Genomic DNA, 10243 nt, shown 5'->3' on the forward strand with positions numbered 1-10243 from the left:
TGTACGCCGGGCTCTCACTAGACAGTGCCACCAGCCCAGAAGATAACTGTGGGCCCCCAACCTCAACTTTATGCCGTGGGGAATGATGGGAGGGGACCTTGTAAAACATTCCAGACCTCCTGGATCAGAGACTCCAGGCAAGACCTGGGAATCTGCATTTATCCACCCCAACCCACCCCTTTCCCACTCACATTCAGGGCTCAGTGAACTCACCAGAGGAGTTGGGCGGCCTGTGTCTTGGCTAGCTTACCTGCCTCTTCTGGAGCTCGTATTCTCACCTGTAGCCTGGAGCTGGTACCCACTTCGTGGGAGGTTCTGTGAGACGATGCTCACAAAGGGCTCAGCCTGATGCCTGGCTCCCCACGCACTCTCCATCAACAGGAGACGGTGATCCTCTGAGCCCATTTTAAAGATGAGAGAATGAGGCTCTGAACAAAATGTGATTTCATCACCATGATGATGTAGCTAGTGGGGGAAAGGGTGCGATTTTTATTCCAAACTTTCCACCAACCCAGTCGCCCCATATTTTTCAAATGTAAAGTAAACTGTATCGTGGACCCTTAAAAGGGACGTTCTCCAGTCGTCTGTGAAATGAAGGTGTTGCCTAGGTAATCCCTAAGGGCCTTCCAGTGCCAGCCTCTGCTTCCCACCCCAGCTTAGTTACAGGCTCACAGTCAGTTCCTGTAGCACCTGCCTCCCTCAGCATCTTCCACAGCATTATCCCTGAAGCGTGATATGCCGGAGCTATTGTTTTCTCCGCAATTCCCACTCCTTCCTGCAGGGGTCAGTGTGGGTCACTGGGCGCTAGGATCAGCAGCCAGGACAAGTGGAGGATGGGACCCAGACCCAGGAGTCCCAGAGTTGCCTCCTTCCCCAGCCAAGCCTTGAGCCCAGGCTTTTAGACATTCTTCCTGTTCCTCCTGCTTCTGGGGAGAATGAGCCGAGCCTTTAGATGCTATACGAGGGAGCTTCATATACGTTGTGGAAATTTTTCCATTCTTCTTTCCTTTTTTCCACAAACTTTTTGAAACTCCCTCGTATCTATTGCATGTGACCATGGGAGAAGGGTCACCTTGGAAACGGATTTCCCAGACCTGGAAAACACTAACTCATATCTGCCAGGAATGGCAAGCACCCGTAAGTGGCCCATGTGCGACCTGTCCTTGTTCCCTCACCCATGACAGACATTATAAATCGATTCCTACACTTCTCCCCACTACACCCAGACACTGCTTTAGATTCCTCAACACAGCATTCCAAGCCTCCTTCACCTACCCACCAGAATTAGCACTTAGGATAGAAGCCACGTGCCGTCCCTTCCCCCACCTTTGTGGAAGCCCATAAAGGTTGGAACCGTGGATTTTAGATGCCTACTAGCCTGTGCAGCGTCTCCACATACTGCCTGCAGCCTTGGACAAGGCAGTGCGCTTCCAGAAACTGAGGACAGATGCTCCTCGGGCTGTCGGTGCAAAGCCTACCTGAAGCCATGGATGTGCCTCAGTAGGCACAGTGGCCGCTCCGTGTCCCCTCTCCCTGGGTTTGATCCTCTCACACCTCTGCAACCCCTCTGCACCTCACAAGTAGGGCAGCCTGGGGACAGCGAGGGCATCATTAGCATTCGGAGGGCAGGTAAGAAAACTGAGGTCCAGTCAGTGGCAGAGCTTGGAACAAGGGCTGTGAGCAACGCAGACTGCCCCCTGGATGCTCAGCAGCATGACCTCCCTCTCTCTTTCCTGAGGCCAGGGTCCAGGTGTCCTCTGGGCAATGTCCGTGACAGGCCAGGCTTTGGGGAACATAATGCCAGGGCTCAGCACCGAATCTCCCACCAGCCTGTCCTAGGAAGCTCACCCCACTGCTCTCTAAAAAAACCCAAAACAGACTCACTGCCACCAAGTCGATGCTGATTCAGAGGGCCCCGATAGGACTGGGTAGAACTGGCCCCACAGGCTTCGGAGACTGTAACTCTTTACAGGGATAGAAAGCCTCCTCTTTCTCCACAGAGCAGCTGGTGGTTTTGAACTGCTGGTCTTGCAGTTAGCTGCCCTATGCGTAGCCAGTACGCCACCAGGCCTTCTCTGCTGTCCTCTGGATCTTCCCAGTATCGGTTCATCACAATTCTAAAATATTGACTTAGATAGTGGTTCTCAACCTGTGGGTCGCGACCCCTTTGGGGATCTAATGACCTTTTCACAGGGGTTGCCTGATTCATAACAGTAGCAAAATGACAGTGATAAAGTAGCAAAAAAAATAATGTTATGGTTGGGGGTGGTCCTCACCACATGAGGACCTGTATGAAAGGGTCGCGGCCTGAGGCAGGTGGAGAACCGCTGACTTAGATGCTGTGGACACATTGTCAGGAGAAACCGGTGCTAGAGGATATCGTGTTTGCTGAAGGGGGTGGGACGGCGGTGACAAACAGGAAGGCCCTCAACAAGATGGAGTGACCCAGTGGCCGCATCAATGGGCTTAGGCACGGGAACCCTTGCGAGGGAGGCGCAGGGCCGGGCAGGGTTTTGTTGTGTGTGCACAGGGTCGCTATGGGCTGGGGCCAACTCAATGGTGCCTAACAACAACAGCAGCAAAATATTAACTGGAATGCCTTCCAGGATGTGATCCAGCCTTCTCTCCAAGAATGACCGGCAAGGGAACGAATGACAACTAGGAACAGAGTGTACAACTGTGGGGTAGGGTGACTGGTCAGAGGCTGCCATGGGGGAGGGGCAGTAAGAGAATTTTAGGGGGCAGCCGTCCACACAAAAACTCAATGGCCCTGAGCAGCCCCACTCTCTTCACTCTGGAAGGAGTCCTGCCCCTGCTGGTGTTTGCCAAGGCACGCAACAATTTGCGTTTGTCTTCATTAGAAGAAAGTGTCCTTGAGTGAAATTAAAGGGGGAAAACGATGGGAGCTGTAGCTAGGTTTGGTAAATGGCCTGAGAGGGGGTGTTGGCTCTGAAAAGGCGCACATCTGGCTGGGCCCTGCCACAATGGAGGCTCCCAGGAACCCCGCGTTCCAAGGCCGAATGCGGAGGGCGCTGCCTCGCCAGGGCCCAGCTCACAGTGCACACGTGAGCTCACCTTAGGAGGCTCTCCCTGACCCCCTGCCCACCAGCACCCCTCCCTGCCTGCCATCCCGGGGTGAGGGGGGCGCTCTGGGGACAAGCACCCAATCCTCAGGGCTCAAGGCTCCCACGAGGCTAAGCGAAGTTTATGGGGCACTCAGGGGAAGGGAAGGAGAGACCTTCACCCACTCTACCCCTACTCTCAACCCCCTCACTGAGCTGAGGAGGCCGTGGAGGGGGAGTCAGCCGCCCCCCCACCCCTCTCCACACCCAGTGTCTCTGAGTTCCACGCCCTTTTAAGTGTCCTCTGACCTGTGCGCATGGCGTCCCACCAGGTATGCTGGAGGAGGAGAAGGGGGCAGGGAGCAAGGGCCAGTATTGAGCACTGTCCTCATCCCCCCACTGTGGTAGGTCCTTCTTTCTGCTTGTTTGACCTCTAGCCCCCACCTCAGCCATACAGGGGAGAGGCTGCCATCACCACACACATAGCAATTGGCAACCCTCCAGCGATCTGTCCTCCAGGCCTGTCCCACCCACAAATGCCTGGGTCTCAGTGCAGGCCCTGAGGCCTGCAGACCTGCCTGAGGTTGAATTCAACACTCTACCTTTCTCTATAATCCTCACCAGTGTCCCGTGGGCAGGGCTTTACACCCCATTGGCAAGGAAGGGCAGGTTCAGGGGTCACACTGAAACCTGCCCAGTCATGGGCCAGGTCCACTGTCTCCTTATTTCAAGTCACCTGCCTTCCCCGTTATACAGCTGAAGAAACTGAGGCCCATTCTGTCAGGTGGGGGGTTCTTGGAAAGTGCCTGGAATGAAAAAGCCTGTCATTCAGTCACTCTTTCTCCACCCCTCCCCAAAATGTCACCATTAAGTGGATCCTGACCCCAGGCTACCCCATGAGTCAGAGTCAAACTACACCACGGAGGCTTTTCGGTGACAGACTGTTCAGGCCTAGGTCGCCAGGTCTTTCGAGACTCTCCGTGGACTTGAACTGGCAACCTTTCTTTCAGTTGGCGGGTGACCTTCTTAGTCCTTTGCACCATTCAGGGACCCCTGCTTCTCTCTAACCACAGTTAAAAGGAAAAAAAAAAAGACTCCAATTCTCGATTGGGAAGGGAGCTTCCTACCTCTTTCTGCGGAAGCCCAGCAGTGAAGTTCAGGCACTTTGTCCTTCGAAGACTCACCACCTGCAGAAAGAAAAGACAGGTCCCTTGCCCAAAGATGCTGAAGCTCAGGGTGGTAACAGGAGAGCATGAAGCCAAGGGAGGGGCCCATGGGGTCATGTGCGGCTGTGAGGCCAGCCCTGCCTCTTCGTGCCAACCAAAGGGACATCTGGGTCTGGAAGGGCACGGGTTTGCCTCCAGGGCACATGCTGGGATGGTGAGCTCAGTGTTTCAAGCCCTGGACACTGTCGTTCTGTGCCAGAGCGCGTTTCTTTCTGTCCGTTTACCCCTGGATAGAAAACCCCAGAAGGGGGGGTCCTCTCAGCCTGGGAAGAGTGGTAAACAGGCTCGCTGTGAACCATCCTCCCTGCCCCAGCCCCACCCCCCACCTCCACTACCCTCAGAATACCCTGGTCTAACACCCTTGGAAAGGTTAGAGGCCAAATTTCTTCCTTGGGGAGGCCCAGAGATGGAGGGGTGGGGAGAAGTGAGGGAGTGGGCTGATGACAGCTGAAGGGGGCATTTGGTGGGCAATTTGTCTGTTTTTCGGGGTCTCCCAGTGGGACTTTCATTCTCTTCTGCCCTGGGCCTTCTCTACGCTGGCTCAGGAGGAGACCCTCGCTCGCAGGAAGATGTGCAGGTTGGGCACTGCACAAAGGCCATCAGTAGATGGATGGAAACCACCCACTGCCATAGAGTGAGTGCTGCCCACTGCACCCCTCTGGCTAGGCTTTCTGAGGCTGTAAATCTTTATGGGATCAGATAGCCTCATCTTCCTCCTTCAGTGGGGCTGGTGGGTTTGAAGTGCCCACCCTGTGGTTAGCAGTTCCAGTTTACCCGAGAGCACCACCAGGGCTCCCGAGGAGATGGGTGAGGCCGGTGGAGACCCAGCCTGCCCCTAGCAGCGGGGCCACAGGTACAGCTGCTGGTCAGAACTGCCCAAGAAAGGCTGCTGTGTGCGCTCTGTGTCGTCCCTCACAACCCTGCAGGAACCCCTCCCTGCCGCCCTTGTGGCTCACTGCCCAGCTCAGGACAAGGAGGACGCAAATGAGGAAGGCTGGGGGGGCGCTAAGGAGGAGAAGCGGAGGGAGGGAAGGAAGGAGGGGAAGGAAGGGAGGAAAGAAGGAAAACCCAGCTGCAGCTCAGCTGACACTTCTTCCAGGAAGCCTCCCCCGAGTGGATCCCAGGCATCTATCCAGGGCCAATGACTGAAATATGGGGGTGGACCCTTCTCACCCCACCCCATTTATCCAGCTTATCTCAGAGCTGCATTTGTGTAGCTGGGCTCACAGGCCCTACACACCTGTAGGATTATCCGGAGTAACCGGGGAGGGGCGGGAGAGAGAGGTAGGCTGGACAGGACTCCCAGATGGGCTAGGAAGAAAGGCCTGGTGATCTGAAGCAGCCATGAAAACCACAGGATTATCTGCCCGGTCATGGGATGGTGCAGGGAGAGGTAGTGTTGGTTCCATCGTGGATACGGTCCCCGTGAGTCAGGGTCCAGCCCACTGGCAGTTAGGAAAGAACAACAAACCCCACCCCAAGGACCCCCAGAGCGCACTACTCTCCTGACTGCCCCAGCCTGGGACAGACCCCACTGTGCTCCCAAAGCCCTCCATCTCTCCACAGCGCCACCCAATGTTCTTTCTCATATTTGTTCTTCCAATTTATCCAGGAGGGATAGGAGACGTTTGATTTTTGCTCACTATGTTTTGCGCATAGCAGGTGCTCAGTAAATCGAGAGAGGCTGCAGTGGAAGGAGAGGGGGGAGGCTGATTTCCCATGGAGCTGACTGGAGGGTAGGGTTTGAAGGCCAAGCTCATGGCGGAGGTGCAGGTTTACTGCCATGTAGGATCTAGCAGGCTTTCCAGGTTTGGGAGGGGTTGCCATCACCCAGGGACCCACCCCCATCTGCTAGGCGCCCACACATGCCCCAACTTCTTCCAGAAGCTCTAAGCCTCTGATGCCAATTCATGCTCTCGCGCTTGCTCGCTCGCTCCCACCTGCATGCCTTCCTAGCAGAAGGTAACCCTCCTTGCTGCTTGCTCATCATCCAGTCTAATGCTGACTGCACCCCTTTAGGGTCCTGGGGTCCTGGGCACTGGGGACAGACTGGTGAATAGGACTTGGGCCCTGTGCTTGGATGCCCAGCCCAGAGGGAAAGACATGCGTCACCAGCAAGCACAGGGCAGGGCAGGCGCTGAGTGCTGTGCTGAAGGGGGCATAGAACAAGAGCGTCGGGCTGCCGGAGCCCAGGACTGAAGCGCGCTAGTTCACCAGAAAGCCGGAGCTGGGACTGAAGCACGCTAGGGTTAACCAGGAGAGGAGGGGCTCTCCACAGACCACCAGCATCGAACAAAAGCCTGGAGGCATGAGAGGTGTGCCCCATGTCCAGAAATGAATGAACCCCTTGGTTTGCTAGATCTTTCTCAATAGCTTAGGGGGGGCCTCCCAGCTCCTCCTTCTGGGGTCTGGGGCTGCCGTGGGATTTGGTTCCAGTGCCCCCTTAGCTCCCCATGCCCTGCTACCTACCCACCCCATGCCTCGCTTCCCCCCCAATCTGTGTCTCTGCTTCAGACTCTTCAGCCAAGGAAAGCATTCTTTATTCCCCTCCCCTTTGCTCCGTCATTCAAACTGTTGCTGAGGAAGAGACCAAGAGGGGGAGAGACAGACGCTGGAGATCAGAGAAAACCCACTGGAAGCAGACTGGGGCAATTCCCAGGCCATCCTCCCCAACCTGGGGCCTCTCTCCCTCCCTCCTGACCTTATTATTTAAAACATTTTATGGGAGCTCTTACAGATATCATAACATTCCATAGTTAAATCACATCAAGCTGTACTGTACAATTGCTACCACAATCAGTTTCATTTTCTTTCTTCTTGAACTCCTTGACATCAGTTCCCCTTTATTCCCTCCCTCCCCCACCCTACCCTCCAGGAACCTTTTTATTTTTTGCCATTTCTTATACCATCCAATATATCTATTCACATACAATTCTGTTGTTCCATCCCCTTGAGTCATCAATGCTTTCAGCTCCCTCACCCCGACCCCCCTTGCCAGCTGAAGCAGGGAACTGCTAAGGCAGCTGCACCCTGGTCTGACCATCACAAAGCCAGAGACCCGAGAACTTGAAAGGCGAGGATCACAGAGCCATTTATCCCTCCGCCCTTCAATTAACCCCACATGTGTTTATCAGCCAGGTTGGCACAATAAACTAACTACCTCATGGCACCATCACCTTTCCTCACATTTACTTACCCACCCATTTTGTCTTCAGCAATAGTGTCAGGAAGATGAATATCATACAGCGCCACACTGTTAGAACAAATGGTTCTTGTACTGAGGTAAGATTGAAGTAGCGGCCCAAAGTCTATCTGCTTCCTTGTTGTATTTATATATGTATACATAAACAAATACACCTATATTTATATATTCACCTATATAAATATCTACATATATACATTTTTTTCTTTCTTATTCTTTCTTTTTTCTTTCCTCCTGCCCCAACTATCGTATTTACCCATCGCTCATCTCTCAGTAATTCCTCTCAGATACAATTCGATTGATCAAACAACGACCAGAAAAGCTACACCCTCCTTGCCATCAATTTTAGAACCCTTACTATTCCCCAGTCCCTGTTGGGACTCTTTTTGCGACCCCCACCCTCCCCCCATCCCTTGATAGTTCAATGCCTCCAGAGAGGAGGAGGAGGAGGAAGATGGTCACCCGTATCCTTCTCTCGGGCCACTGGTGGGTTAAATCCTTTTCTTGATGTCATCACCTCCTCTCAGGCCAGTCTTTCCTGTTCACTAATATGAAAAAAAACCAAACAACAAAAGAAAACATCTCTGCCTCAGAGGTCCTGAGTGACCTTGGGCAAGACCGGCTTCCTCTCTGGGTCTCGGTTCCTCCCTGGCCAAAGCAGGGTAATATACAGCCCACGGAGAGGAAGACCAGCTGGGAGCAATCACCCCCTGTCGGTGGCCCTGCCCAGGTGCAGAGCCAGGCCAGGCACAAACAGCTCGCCAGGTGCCTGGTCCCGCTTCAGAGCTGCCAGGGGCCAGCAGAGATCACAATGGAATGCAAGGAGGTGTTTCAGATCCCTTCCAGGTGCACCGGAAGCCCTGGTCTTGCAGACACCTGGCCCAGTGCAGTGCAGCCTTGCCCTGCGCCCTTGAGCAGGACTGTCTGCCCACACTGTTGCAAAAGACAGTACTCCTCCCCCCAACCACCACCACCCCGGCCGCCACTCCCCCAGGCTCCACAAAAGGGCTTCTCCTAGGAGGAAAACACCTTTCAAAAACTGAACTCCCACTCTTTGCCCTCAAATCTTCTCCGGAAGCCCTACCAAAGAGATATGTATGCCCGTTTCACCCACTCTCAGAGAAGCTGAGTCAGCTGCTCATGAGCACACAGCCAGCCATGAGTGCCAGGGCCGGGACTTGAACCTGTGTACATCTGGCCTCACCATCTCAGTGCTCCTTGACTTGCTTTTTGAGTGTCAGGGTTGAAACTGTGCCTCCCAGCCTGATGGTTTCAGTCCCGCTGGGACCAAGACCTGAAGTTCAGATGAATTTAATTTCCATCTTGAAAGGGCTTAGAGGTGGGGCCGGAAGGACCGAATCAAAAGGCTGCTTTCTTGCAGGCGGAAACCAACACCCCCCCCTCTCCCTCCCAGGGGCCCAGATCTGCTTTCAGAACAGGCTCTGGGAGGAGGGAGGAGGACTGGGTGCTGGAGCTTTCCTTTGTCATCTGGAATCTAAGAGGAGGCCAAGACGAACACTGAGCCGGCCTGCTCTTGCTGGCACTTTGATCCTGAGGAAGCTCACAATGTGAGCCACAGGCCGCCTCTGCCCACCTGGGGTGCAGGGAGAGCCCAGCCCCGTGTCCCTGGGTAGTCACAGCAGCTCAGGGAGACACTGACTGACTGCATGGGGACTAGGGGAAAAAACACTTTCTCACCAGCTGCCAGAAAATTGTACCCTCGATTCATGAACACAGATTTTAAAAAATAATGATCTTAAGCAGGACTCACAGTGGAGCTAGTTATTTTAACCATGTTAACTGATGGTGGTGGATTACCAGTGGGACTGCTAACTGCAAGGTCATCAGTTTGAAAACACCAGCCACTCCATGGGAGAAAGGTGAGGCTTTCTGCTCCTAGAAAGAGTTACCATCTCAGAAACCCACAGGGGCAGTTCTACCCTGTCCTATAGGGTCACTATGAGTCAGAATCCACCTTATGGCAGTGGGTGGGTGCTGGAGACGGGAGCCTGGGTAGTGCAGTGGTTACAACTCTTGCCTGCTGACCAAAAGGTTGGCGGTTCCAACCCACCAGCCACTTGGAAACCCTCTGGGACAGTTCTCTGCCCTATAGGGTCAACGGGAGTGCCTCCCCTCGGACATTTGTGCTATTGGTTTGTGGGGCTGGGCCAGGCCAGCACAGCCAAAGGAATCGTGCCTTGAACCTCAGGCTCCCTCTCCTCTGATGCCAAGCCAGGGCCAGGCCTGGGCAGGAGGCAGAGGCCAGGTACTGCTGGATAGAGGTGGCTTGGGACCCAGGCCAAGGAGATTGGCCTGTTCACTGGGCTTGGGAGCTCTGTGGTCCGCTGGTGGGAGGCAGTCCTGGTATAATGTTAAGAACCTGGCTGGGGAAGCCAGGCCCTGGCTTCCCTTACTCACTTTGGCCACTTCCTTGGCCACACTTAGCCTCAGCTTCCTCATCTACAAAATGGGTTCACAACAGACCAGACCGCACAGAGCTCCGCAAAGCGAGAGCGCCCGGTGTCTGTGGTTTTTTATCGGGCGGCGGTGGCAGCCGGCTCCAGGGCTGGCGTTTCCGGGAGGAGGGACGGCTGGCCATACAGGTGTGCAACCATCAGCGGAGGGTGCCTTCCAGGAGGGCAACAACTGAAGGCGGGGTGACGGCGGCCGCAGGAGGGGCATCTCTCTCTCCCACGCCCGGTGGGTTTATGTGGGCCCACATCCGTCATGATTTCCCTGGGGAAATTCCATTT

At 54.6% G+C, this 10243-nt stretch overlaps 1 protein-coding gene across 2 annotated transcripts in view; it reads left to right on the forward strand.

Moving 5' to 3' along the window:
* FAM107A (family with sequence similarity 107 member A) overlaps nt 1–10243 on the forward strand; it is a 63593-nt gene that overhangs the window by 1417 nt on the left and 51933 nt on the right. The gene's annotated exons all lie outside the window — the stretch shown is intronic.

The sequence above is a fragment of the Echinops telfairi genome, unplaced genomic scaffold (genome assembly GCF_000313985.2).
Source record: "Echinops telfairi isolate 266 unplaced genomic scaffold, ASM31398v2 ScPeMD7_31;HRSCAF=116, whole genome shotgun sequence".
Taxonomy (NCBI): domain Eukaryota; kingdom Metazoa; phylum Chordata; class Mammalia; order Afrosoricida; family Tenrecidae; genus Echinops; species Echinops telfairi.